Below are 13,694 nucleotides of genomic sequence, written 5' to 3'. Positions count from 1 at the left end.
GTTGTTTTTAAAAATTAAGTGGGTACTATGAGAAATGCTCAGTAGAGGATTTTATCAAGTCATACAAATCAACAGGCAAACAAAAGACAGCTTCGATGGCTTCCCACTGCACACTAGCTGATGTCTAAACACTAATCTGCCATTCAAAGTCTCTTTTGCCAGAATGTAGCCCCAATCCAGAACCACAAGATTGAAGAAGCACTTGTTCAACTCTAACTGTACTTCTCCAGGACTACATTTTTGCTCACCCTGCTCCCAGACCTCTGAGGCTCCTCTCACCCTCGTCCTCCCAGCTTCTACCCATTCCTGGAGGTCCTGTTCTGGTCATTCCTGCTCCAGGAGGCCATATTAGAAGTATTCTTCACTTCTCCTTTTGAATAGTCATCCTCACTTAGACAAGAACTGGTTTTCTTTGCAGGGCAATCCTGCTCCTCATTCTCCTTATAGAAAAAGGAGAATGCCCAAACTTAGTGGTTCACATCAAAGCTCAGCACGATCTTGGGGCACTGGGAGGACTATGGATTCTAGTGGTCAATCCATTAGCAGCAGGCAGACATCCATTCTCGGAAGGCATGGTAAGTGATGGTGAGCAACCACTATGGCTCCTTGACCCCAGTGACTTCAGATGTTCATTTCAAAAGTGAAGGAGAATAGGTTTAGGCTGGGCTCCCTGAGATGGTCATGGCTGGTGCTGGACAAACTCTCCATACTTGCTTTCCTTCTCTCCCTGTGGGTTAGCCCAGGGCCAGTCCCAGCACAGCAGCCCAAGAGCCTGCTCCCTACTCAAGTCCTACCTAACTCTCCTTGTCTACCAGCCTAAGGATCCTAGACTTGGGAGGATTATATAGAGAGGAAAGCTTTTAGATCTTCCTTTAGTCTTTTTCCTAATCTATTATGGCATAAACTCTATTCCCGACTTTACAAGAACTTTATTTTTTATTTCAGGAGCCCTTTCTTCTCTCAACAAAACCTAGCTCTTAAGATCAAAAACTTTGCTTTTAAAACTTTCATTTTTGATGTGGACTTCAAGAGTCTATTTTGAAAGTTTTTTTAAAAAAACAGGCTTTTTTCTCTTGCTTCCACTGCTTTTTTATGGACGTGCCTCCCACCTACTCTGCTCCTGCCTAAAATGCCCCTGATTTTCCACAAGGTAATGTGAAGACACTGGTTGATTAGACAGAGACCAAACATAAGACAAGGTAAAAAAGAAAAACTCTGAGTTTAACATCTCAATGTGTTACGTTGCTATAATTCCATAGTATTTAAGGGAATAAATACTGGAAACAGACCTGACACATACCCTGACACTCATGTGATCGTCGGCAATTACCTTCTCTGAGCCTCTATTTTATTATCAGTAAAAGGAAAAGTCCATTTTCCTCACTTCTAACTGCTACTGTGAAGATTATTGTAAAGTGCTTCACCAAGAATAAGCCACACCCATACCACACAATAAATGGTACTTACTGTTAAGTACCAGGCATCTGGCAACTAGGTCCGTTCTGCCTTAAGATATTCTAATATCATTAGTCTTTACCATTTAAATCTATTTTTGTTTAACTTTCCTTGTATGTAAGCCTTTTCCTCCAAACTTGTAAATTTGCCAACTTATTTTCTTACCTTTAAACAAGAATACAAATAATCTACCTTGTGAAGTTGTAAACATCAAGTCAAGGTGTTTATGAATACTTAGCCTGACACCAGGACAGAAAACAGTAGTCACCATTGTTATGCCCATTATGGGCAAAAGCCAGGTTCCCAAGAAACTCATCTACAAGCTGGTCTTAGACTTCCTAGTTTCCAGAACTGTGAGAAATCCATTTTATGTTGTTTAAGCCACCCAGTCTATGGCATTTTGTTAAAGCAGCCCAAACTGACTGAGACACCTTGAGAAAAGTTTTCAATGCTCTGTGTGTTAGTTTTCTTACCTTTAAAAATGGTGCTAATAATAACATCAATGTTACAGTACTGTTCTGAGAATAAAATGTAAGATTTCATGTGTTGCTATGGCACCTACTGGGTATGGCAGGGGATGGAGAGCTGAACAAACAGGGGTCTTGCCCTGAAGATGTTCCAGGAGAGTATAGGAAAAACAGTTATGCCTAAGAAACTGCCATAGAAAGCCAAGCAACAAATGCATTTGAAGCAGCATAGATAAAATGGAAAGAAAGTCCAGTTCAGGGAAAGGGACATGACCTTCAACAAGTCTGCCATCTGGTCCAAACAAGATAGACAAACCTATAGACTTCCCACAAAGCATTCTTCTGTAAAGAATTTCTTAGTATTTTCCAGGCAGTTATGCTCTGAATCTCCATACTATTTTGGATATTCTTTTATTATAGTACTTTTCTCATTGATTTGCATATATTTCTTTGAAAATCCATCTTCCCTAGAAAAGGAATAAGCTTCTTCAGGTCAGAACTACTAGGCCCTGTTGGTTATATATATGCAATCCCTTATCCCTCCACAAGGAAATCCTAACATCTGGTATAAAATAGTAAATCCTAAATAAATGCTGTTGAAACATGTACCCAATTCTTTATCCTGCTATGTCTGAAATACATCACTTTAGAACAATTAAGAATTAAATTATAGCTATGTCTTCATCTTTTGCATATTGCTTCCCTACCATTTCTCTTCCAGGAAAGATCTTAACCCAAGGTGTTGAGCACTAGCAAACAAATGAGGAATAAGCACTACCTTCCACTCCTCAATGATGGTTGGGAGATCAGGAGGCATCTCCTCTGAAGACTGGACATATTTAAAATGACATGACCATGTAAGGGAGTGAGGGAAAGGAGAAGGAAGAGCAGCACCAGATAGATTCAGCCACAAGGTGAGGGCACAGTTCCTCAAATAATTTAATTTCCTTTACCTAAAAAAAAAACCATATAAATAATTGTGACACATCCACAAAACCATGCTGAAATAATAAAAATGTCATTGCTTTATCAGCTTGGAGTCTAAACATAAAAAATGATAGTCAGTGCTAATCTACTTTTCTCTGCTTCTAAATGCTGCCTCAAATAGCCTGGCAAAAAGCCCCAAAATGGAAATTAGTGGCTCAGATTAAGTCCCTGTGCCAGAAAAGATCTTTGTACTGTATTTAGAACAAGGACAGTATACCATGGTTCAGTATTGACAGGACCAGGACAATTACTCTAAGAAGACAGAACTTAGCTCCTGAAGCTACTTAAAATCAAGAGCTATCTATTGACACAAGTAGGAGATGTTCTGCATGAAGAAATCCATGCTTCCCAGCTTCTCCTCCACTGCTGTTCCTCCTCAGCACCATTCCCATTTGGAAGCTCTGCCTGATGTGTCAATGGCTCATCAAAATCCACTTATACAAGATCTTCTCACCTTAACCTTTCTCTGTCTCCTATATTTTTAATCTAGATAAAAGGTCTCACCATTCCATGCACACCACGACAAGCCAGAAACTTGAGAAGCATCATTAATTCCTTCTTAGTCACTTACCCCTACATCCAGCCACACAGACAGACACAATCACTGGTTGACAAATTCTGTGAACTGTCCCTCCCTAATATCTTGAGTTGGGTGCTTCAATTCATCCCTTCTCCCCTACCCTTACTTCAGTCTCTTCTTTCTGGTTTCCAACAACTAGTGTTCCTGGCCCTAGTCTATCCCACCACCTTTTCCTTCCCCCTGCAACACACACAGACTTTGGCTAGTTTTCCAAAATGAAGCTTTGATCCTGTCACTCCCAGCTTTAAAACCATTTAATGTAACCACTCCCACTCACCACTAAAAGAAAGAACCTTCGTGCCTCTCCGCAGCTCAGAGCTCTAGCCATGCTGTATGCACCTCCCAGTTTTCTCACTCTGCCTAATCTTTGCAAGTGCTACTCTTGTGTTCCTGGTTTAGAATAATACCTATTCCTCTATTTGGACCTGATTCCAACTGGACCTCCTTGTGGAAAGGATGCTCTGACATTCCCTCTGTTACACACACACACACATACACACACACACATGAGCACGCACGCACACACACACACACACACACACACACACACTAGCTCCCACAATCCTTGGGCATTGCTGGCTCATAGCATTTATCACAGTACACTATAAATCCCCTCTGAGCCACAGATCTCCTAACAAGACAGTGGCGACAGCAAATGTCTTTGGCTGTCTAGAATCCTACACAGCTCCTGCCACTCAGTAAGCATTGTTGAAAAGGAATGGGAAAAGATGAATGAATGAAGCCATGATATATTCCACCTATGTGGTGGGATGATGTAGGATCCAGTCCCAGATCTGTTACCCAGTGTCACTCAAGCTGTAATAGGAGCAGTTTAATCAGCTGAACATTCCAAGGAAATCCCCAAATAAAACAGCCCCTGGGGAGCTCTCCCCTCAAACTGAGTACCAAATGGCTCACCACTTATTTATTGTTTCATGAATCTCCTCTTGTCTTCTCTCAAGTTTAAACTACCCAAGGGCAGTGACTGACATCCATTCATTCAACAAATATCTAATGAATACTAATGATGTGTCAGCCAATAAAAATAACTAACACTTATACCGTACTTATTGCTCACGCACTGGGTGAAGTTCCTTTATGCTTTTATTATTGCAGTAGGCAATGAACTAGGGACCAGATACATGAACAACCTTATACTACATGGGAAACGTTTCATGTATGCATTCATTCAATGTCTTTTTCAACAATCATTTATTGAATGTTCACTATGTTTGAAGTCTTGTATCTGTTCCCAGGCATTTTCTTGAGGTAGGTGTCCATATTTTATCAGCAAGCAACTGAAATACAAAGAGATCAAGTAATTTGCCCAAATCCCATAGCTGAACAGTGACAGAGCTGTGATTTCAAGCTAGGTAACAAAACTGCCTCTTGGTTGTTGACCCAAAATAATAAGAATGGTTATTTCTGAGTGGTGGTAGAAAGGATGAGTTTATTTTCTCACTTTTAATTTCTTTCTTTTCTTTCTTTCTTACCAGCATAGGCTGGAGCGCAGTGGCACGATCTCAGCTCATTGCAGCCTCAAATTCCCAGGCTCGACCGATCCTTCCACCTCAGCTTCCTGAGTAGCTGGAACTACAGGCACATACCACCATGCCTAGCTAATGGTTTTGTATTTTTAGTAGAGAAGGGGTGTCACCATGTTGCCCAGGCTGGTCTTGAACTCCTGGACTCAAGCGATCTGCCCACCTCGGCCTCTCAAAGTGCTGGGATTACAGGCATGAGCCACTGCACCTGACCAATTTTATTTTCTTTTGTGTTTTGCATATTCATGTTTTCTACTTTTCCTCCAGTAAACCATGGAATCTTGAATACAATTTATAAGAGAAAAAAAGCTGGCTGACCGTGCAATGAAAATAGTTGCTACATTGTAATGAAAATGTAAAAACAGATAATAAAATGCTAATGAGATGAGGTGTCTAAAATCAGCAAGAGGTAGCCAAGCGCAGTGGCTGATGTCTATAATCCCAGCACTTTGGTAGGCCGAGGCAGGTGGATCCCCTGAGGCCAAGAGTTCAAGACCAGCCTGGCCAACATGGCAAAACTCCATCTCTACTGAAAATATAAAAATTAGCTGGGTGCAGTGGTATAGGCCTGTAATCCCAGCTACTTGGGAGGCTGAGGCACAAGAATCGCTAGAACCCGGGAGGCAGAGACTGCAGTGAGCCGAGATTGTGCCACTGCACCTCAGCCTGGGCAACAAAGCAAGATTTTGTCTCAAAAATAAATAAAATAAAATAAGACTCTGTCTCAAAAATGAAATAAAATCAGCATGAGTCCACTTCTAGACTCTCTAACTACGGGCACTTGGAAACACCAGCCCATTTCCTGGGATGCCAGATAACTCAAACATACCTACAGCATTTAAAGATGTATCATAATTTAAATGCTTAAAAGGTCTCTTCTTGACTTTAGAAAGAGAAGTAATTGAAAAGAAATAGAAAGAGCTGATGCTTGGTGTTGCTTTCTTATAGGAGGAATACTATGATGCAATTTTCAAGTGAAAATATTCACATTCAAGCTTTGCCTTTAGCATATGGAGGAGGCATTAGGTGTGCCCATGCTGTGCTGTGCAGTCAGGAGCTGGCACATCCTCTCTCTGCTCTTTCTTTTGGTTGTCTGCGGAAATCTGGGTCACTTAATCACATGACTGACCCACATTTACAGAAACCCAGCCTTCCCATCCTATTAGAAAAACAGCAGCTCCATGGAAGCAAGCTTTATGAATAGCTAAATTTACAGATAAGCTTGCTTTAATTAGCTAGAGAAGAGGAGCCCCACTCCTTCTTCCAGACAAAGCCAATACTGATTTCTCTACATCTTGGCACATCTGTAAACAGCTCCTGGTCTCTTCCACTGCACTGATTAGTCTCCTTTAAATTCCTTTTGAATGTAATTAATTTGCTTCCCCCACTTTTTTAACCCATACATCAGGAAGCACATTAGCTGAGCCTTTGAACCATCAGTCTTCCAGGGATGATAGCAGTGCATGATCTCCCTGATGCTGACTACTCTGGCTTCTGTATGTGCTGAAATTTGGTTTGCTTTAGATTTTCACAATGAATCAACACATCATGGGGCAGAGGGCTAGGGGAGGAATTTGCTTAAAGAAGTTATGAGTCAAAGTTCTTTTCTGTGGTCTCATGGTCAGAATTCCAAGACACATCTATTTTCTTCCTTTTTTTCTAAAAAGAAACTCGATTAGAAATATAATTTTGTCATTCAAATGTGCTCAAAGAATTTTCCCTTCTCTTTAGGGTAACAACTCTCTACCTGTTTCCTCTCCAATACACAAGAAGAACAGACACACTTATTAAGGCCTCTTAGCAGTAATGAGGGTGGTCTGACTCAAAATGAGACGGTATGAAGTGACCACTTTGAAGCCTTCAGAGATTTATACAGGGAAATGCCCCTCTCTGCACTGCTCCCCAAAAAAAATCACTGCTTGAGGGTCAATGACCACTCCCTTCCCATCACACAAAGAAGGAGGCTAGTATTAATGACTTAACACACTTAAGTCTGCACATGTTCCTTTGGGGAGGGAAAACCTCCCTGGAAAATCCACATGGATTTCTTTGTTGAGCTTTAGAGGCTACTGTAAAATATATCTTATCATCTGAGGATTCCAGATGAAATAACCAAGAAAAAAATTGTAGGTTCAAATTTATATCTTTGGATTAGCAGGAAAAGGAATATCATGCCAAATTAAATCTCATTTTTCTTTTCCTTTTTAAATTTTATTTTCCTTTCTCTCTCTCTCTCACTCTTTTTAATTCTTTCCTTTAAAAAAAAAATGACATGTGTTTCCTGAACTGGTACATCAGGGCAATTCTGCAAATCTGGCATATCTGAATGTCAGCAAGGCATCTGACAAAATCTCTCATGAGATCCTAGAGGATAAGACAGGAAAAATGTGGGCCAAATGACAAGCCAAAGAAAGGGGTTTAAAGCGGATTGAATTTCAGTATTCATAAGGCAGAGTGTCAACTTGGAGAGAAGTCTCCAGTGGCTTGCCTCAGGGCTCTGAATTCACTCTTGTATCCGTCAACATTTTTCCTAATGGCTGGGATTAGGTCACGGCCTTCTAACCAAATGTTCATATGCTTCAAAACCGGGAGGGAAAACAAATACACTGGGGGACAAAATCAGGCCCAAAATGATTTCAGGGGCTAGAACAGTGGTTCTTAAAGTGTGATCTGCACATCACCTACATTAGAATCATCTGGGATGCTGATGCCTGACCCAGCAGTCCCATTACTGGGTATATACCCAAAGGAATATAATTCATTCTATTATAAAGATACACACACGTATGTTCATTCCATGTACCCCTGAACTTAAAATAAAATTTGAAGAAAACAAAAATTTTAAAAAGGCAGAAGCTTGGCCTACCCACACCTGCTGACTCCATGCGGACCACTCTTTAAGATACATTGAACTGGAACACAGACACATCCTTCTCTATACACACATGGAAAAAGTCATGGAACTGTAGATATCTCAAGATTAGCAAAACCTGAAAGTTTTTTCTTTTTTTTCTAAGTATCTTTTGAAAGGAATCTAAGCTGGAGGCTGATGGGTATCTAGATGGTGGCAGAAGGATTAAAGCCAAGTGACACTCAGGTAGGATGGAGGAATGTTCCAGATCTACCTTTAGGGGTCCCTCTTACGAGGCAGGATCTCATAATGATCTCCCATCAGGAAAGGAAAGGTTTTGTTAGAGGTGCCTTCTTGGGAGACAGTGCCTCTGCAGGTGATTCCATTAGCTTTGTCACTTTAATAACAACCAGATTTACCAAATGAAAACGATACAAAATATTGAACAAAGAACAATATAAATATTGCTTGTTCCTGAAAATGACACTCCAGCTGACCCCCCACTAGGAGTTTCTGTGAATTTTATATTTTAAACGCCAATTCTGAAATCCACTTCTAAGGGCCAGTTTAAGACTCATGCAACTTTCAAATTTGAGGAAATTAAAAATACATGTGAAGCTACGTCTTTTTACTATTAAATACTGACAGTTGATATTAAAATCTGGAATCAAAGGAAAATCCAGCTCCTGCCCCTTAACATGAAGCATTTTCATGAGGTCTCTGTCTCCTAACATAATATGCAATTGATTTGAGCCAGAGTTCAATTTTCTCCCTGATATCCTGGCATTTTATGAGATTTAGCCTTCTGAAAGTAACTTTAATGCAGCAATGAAGAACCAACAAAAACTCATGAAGCAAAAATCCTGCTGAAAGGACAAAAACCACCCAACAATGTTTGAGAAAAAGACAGCATCTCATATTTCCTTCATTTTCTTTTTAACACCTGGTACACTCATCTTCTCGTAAATATTCAATCAATATTTCAAAAATATATCCCTTTAAGAAAAAAAGGAAGTACTTAAAGTAGGATAGTAATTCATAAATTTTTCATTTTTCCTGGACTGTTAATATAATTCACCAAAAAACCCCCAAATTTTAAAATGAAAAAGTTAATTGAATAATTATAACTACCTATCTGCATAAACAAAAATATATCTATTTATTTCTTAAAAGTCAGATCAAAGGTGTTTCGGAAGGAAGGATAATTAATGTTACGTTTTATAACAGGTTAAATTAGAAAAAAAATTTGAATGCACCCACCACATGGAAGGAGTAGTGAAAAAAAAGTGGTGAAAGACAGATTTCACTCTTGTCACCAAGGCTGGAGTGCAATGGCGTGATCTTGGCTCACTGCAACCTCCGCCTCCCACGTTCGAGCAATTCTCATGCCTCAGCCTCCCAAGCAGCTGGGAGTACAGGCATATGCCACCACACTCAGCTAATTTTTGTATTTTAGGAGAGACAGGGTTTCACCATGTTGGCTAGGCTAGACTCAAACTCCTAATCTCAAGTGATCCACCTTCCTCGGCCTCCCTAAGTGCTGGGATTACAGGCGTGAGCCACCGCGCCTGGCCCAACTCCTAGATATATAAGAATATAAAAGAAGTTCCAGTGCCTAAGTTCTTACTTTCTCTTTTAACATTTGGATAAATGAGTCATTGGATAAATGAGTCAAGCTGCATCTCATTCTTAATATGGCTATAATCTATTCTTATAAAAACAAAAAGACAGGAAACAGACTATTGCCAGGGAATGAGGAGAGGCAGAATGAGGAGTGACAGTTTAATGGGAATGGGTGATGGTAGGGTGATGAAAATGTTTTGGAACTAAATAGTAGTTGTACAACACTGTGAATGTACTAAATGCCACTGAAGGGTACACTTTAAAATGGGAAATTTTATACTATGTGAGTTTGACCTTAATAGAACAAAAACAAAACCAGAATTCTAAGGTTTCTCCAAGGACTTTATGCTATCAGCAGCTCACTCACATAGAGAAGTCAACTGAGGGTATGAGGATGAAAAATGGGAATCTATATTCCAGCACCCACTCACAGAAATGTGATCCCATATCTTTCCCAAACTATAAAAGAATTCTAGCTGCTAAACCAAAGACTGAAGTGTCACCAAGAGGTAGTCTCTCACTAGAGAGCTGGCCTGATGGTTAGGGGAACTGATTTGCCTCAGCTCTATAAAGCAAGCTAAATTGTGTTGGCTGTGTATTATCTCTGAAGTATGGATAATTATGCCTCACAGTGTTACTGTGAAGGACACATGGTCACTGCCTCACGTGATGGAGCACAGTCAACATGGTTTCTTTGGGGTCGTTCAGACAAAAAGAAAAGAAACATCTGTATAAACTACAATGGACAGATCAAGCTGATAGCCAAGTCTTGTTGTCCTGGAAGAGGAAGATAGGGCAGGCATACAGAACCGATTAAAGACCACAAAGCACTGAGAGCCACAGAGCAAGTGGAATTTCATGTACCAGGTCCAAAGTGTTCACTCCAAGCATTAGCAAGAGGCACAAGGAATGTCAAATGTCGACTGCAAATGGGAATCTTTAAGGTGAGAGACACTCATTCCATGTGGTGAGTGCATTCACATTTGTTTTCAAATTTAACCTTCCTCACACAAAATCCCTGTTATAAAACATAGCATCAATTATCCTTCCTTGAACACACACACACACATGCGCACACACACACACACACACGAATCAGTTTACATGATGGCATTCTGACTCAATGACATCATCAAGCAAGAGAACTATCCATCTTGTCTCTCACGGTTACTTCCTCCAAACATTCTTCCAGCTCAGAACCTAACCAGTCCCTTTAGGTTGATTTTTTTACCTCATCTACCTCACAGCCACTCTGGGATATCAGTCTTCCAAACTATGGCCTGATTCCTTGTTGACCTTCTTCTGTACTTATTTGGATAGAATGAAGAAACCAAAATTCTTCCACTCCAAAGACCCTGTTCTAGTAATTTCAGCAATTCTGAAACAGTGACAAACATAAAGTTCAAACCCAAATGTAAAAAGATGGATTTTTTCCCCTAGTATTTATGATGTTTTTGATCACATCTCTGAAGACTCTGCTCCTGACTGTGAAGAGATGAGGATGCCAAATCCAAGATAACCCACAAATCTTGGTCTCATTTGTTCATAAGACCCTCCTGCTGTCAGAAAATGAACTGTCCCAGTCCAAGGTTTAAGACATTTTTTTCTCATCTACAATCCCAACAGTGACTTTGGTGGAGGCAAGGACAGAATCATCTGCTTCAGTCTAGCTTACCTTAGAACTGCCTGGTATAGATAGAAAAGATGCTTTCTTGCTCATCATCATGGGGACCTTTTTCCTGGTCCAGTCAAAAAGGATAACTCCATCAAAAGTAGCTTCTGCTACCTTCCAGAAGAGAAACAAAGCTATGGCTTGGCAAATACAGAAATGCTTGACACTTTAATGCTTTTGTGGTTCAAATTTATGAATGTATTTTGGATTGAGGAAAGTGAAATAAACATAGAAGAATCTGAGCAATGTGCTTTGTGCTATATGTAAAATAACTCACTTATTATATAGCACAAAATCACTTGTGGAACAAGCTTAAAACTTGGTTTTCCAAGCTGAAGGAGGAAAACAGAATATTTTTAAAGAGGTTGGAAAAGTGTTTCTTACGGAAAGCATATGGAGAGAGGAGTGGCGGGGGGTATGATAACAAGGCCAAAGGTCTAAATTGGAAAAACAATGCTATTGTCTGAACGTTTTGTGCACCCAAATTTCCTGCGTTGAATTCGTAACCCCCAAGGTGATGATATCAGGAAGTAGGGCCTTGGGAAGTGATTAGATCACAGGGCAGCAGTCCTCAGTAATGGGATTAGTGCCCTTATAAAAGCAACCTGAGAAAAACCCTTCATCCCTTCCACCACGTAAAAACATAACCAGAAAGCACCATCCATGAAACAGAAAGCAGGTCCTCACTAGACACTGAATCTGTCGGCTCCTTGATCTTAGACTTTTGAGCCTCTAGTAATGTGAGAAATACATTTCCATTATTTATAAGCTACTCAGCTTATGGTATTCTGTTAGAGCAATCCAAATGGACTAAGACAAACACCAAAGTATTTTTGCAAAGAAATAACAGAAGAAGTCAATGCATATAAAATAAAAATTCAGAGACTTCAGAATGAAGATATTTTTAAAAATCTTTAAGAGGATGGTGAAAATCAAGGCCCTTGAGATAGTTGAAATAGTATGTAATGCCTTATGTGAAAACTGCTGTCTGAAATGAACCTACATTTCCAACTGGGGTATAAGAGAGAGCATCTGCTGAAGAGAGGCAAGGGTATGGAGGTCTTGGTGAGCTTCAGTCACCAATAATAGGCTTATAAGACCTTAATGAATAATAGAAGAAAGATTATAACTATCTTGATGATAAAGTCTCCTGGATAATAGAAATATAAGAAGTATGAGCCAAACCACTGGCCAAGAGAGCATTAAACACATTTTAAGAGAAGAGCAAGCCAGGTGACCATAACACACTGGCAATCTGAAATAACAAACTTTATAAGAAAGTGATGGGCAGATCTGTGGTTGTCGGCTCTATTGGAGTAGCGAGTAAGAAGCCATAAATGTAAGCTAAAATCCTTCCTAGGGTCAATGACACAGTGAAAATTATTTAAAAGTTAACTATTTTTTAAAATGTAAGCTACTATAATTTTTGCCACTACTATAAATGGCTGAAAAAAATGACACAAACTACAGTATTTGTAGTTCTTCATAGAGCCACAGTGTCTCCATTTTTTTCATCAAAACATACATTATTAAAAGCTTTGAACCACAAAAGAACAAAGATACTGGAACAGATCCCTCATGTGCTCGAAGGTAAAGCTGATGTCCAGAGAACATGCCTTCCTCATCTAATTCAACCTTTGGAAAGGAATCAGAGATAGACACTGAGCTGCTGTTACATCTACATAGCTAGCCCTTCTTTCTTTTCCTTTCCTTCCAAAAATACCTACTGAGCAGTGATCATATTCCAGGTTCTGACTGAGCCAGATATGGGACCCAATCGTGCATCAGAAATAAATCCTGCCTTCAAGGAGCCTACAATCAAGCAGAAATAAGGAATAAGAGGAATATACAGCTGATCCTGAACCAAGAGAAAGTATTGCCAACTGATGTAAATTTAAGCTGAGCCTATATAACCACATCCTGGGCATGCTCAATAATTCTAATAAAACTAGCTGACCCTGCAGAGCTAGTTGGAAACAGACAGTGAGATATCTTACAGTAGGAGTAGGAATATCAGCTAGAAAAGTTTTATCACTTTTTATCTGGGCAGCTGAACAGAATGTTAATACAGACAAAACATACAACATGGAGTCAGAACTTAGTGACTGAACAAGTGTTTATTTCCTGGGTATTTGTGAAGCACAGCTCTATTTTTAAGAAATTATCCCACATCTCAGTATCCTTATTTGAAAAATGGTGATAGGGCTGATAACTCACTGGGTATTTTTATTATAAGTATAAAATAACACATGCAACAATACATTTAAAACTCTTAGCCATTATACGTCCATTATATGTCCTTCTTCAAGATGTTTTGTGAAACTACAGCTTATGGTCATAAACATGTCTTCCCATGCATGAGCCTGGGTTGGGTTTCACTCATTTCTTCCTAGTCTTACACGTACAGACTGTGCAGGTCTGAAAATTTATACCTCAGTATCCTTTAAGCCCTTTAAAAAGCTGCTTCCAATGAAAGTCATCTTTTTAATGTCCATTGAAGAGAATTTACACTGTA

General features: G+C 39.7%; 1 protein-coding gene across 12 annotated transcripts in view; it reads right to left on the bottom strand.

Moving 5' to 3' along the window:
* FAT3 (FAT atypical cadherin 3) overlaps positions 1-13,694 on the bottom strand; it is a 673,325-nt gene that overhangs the window by 505,473 nt on the left and 154,158 nt on the right. The window lies entirely within an intron of this gene.

This window comes from Pongo abelii, chromosome 9 (genome assembly GCF_028885655.2).
Source record: "Pongo abelii isolate AG06213 chromosome 9, NHGRI_mPonAbe1-v2.0_pri, whole genome shotgun sequence".
In the NCBI taxonomy this organism is placed as follows: Eukaryota; Metazoa; Chordata; class Mammalia; order Primates; family Hominidae; genus Pongo; species Pongo abelii.
Note: the sequence above shows the minus strand (reverse complement) of the source record. Positions and strands in the feature narration are given on the sequence as shown.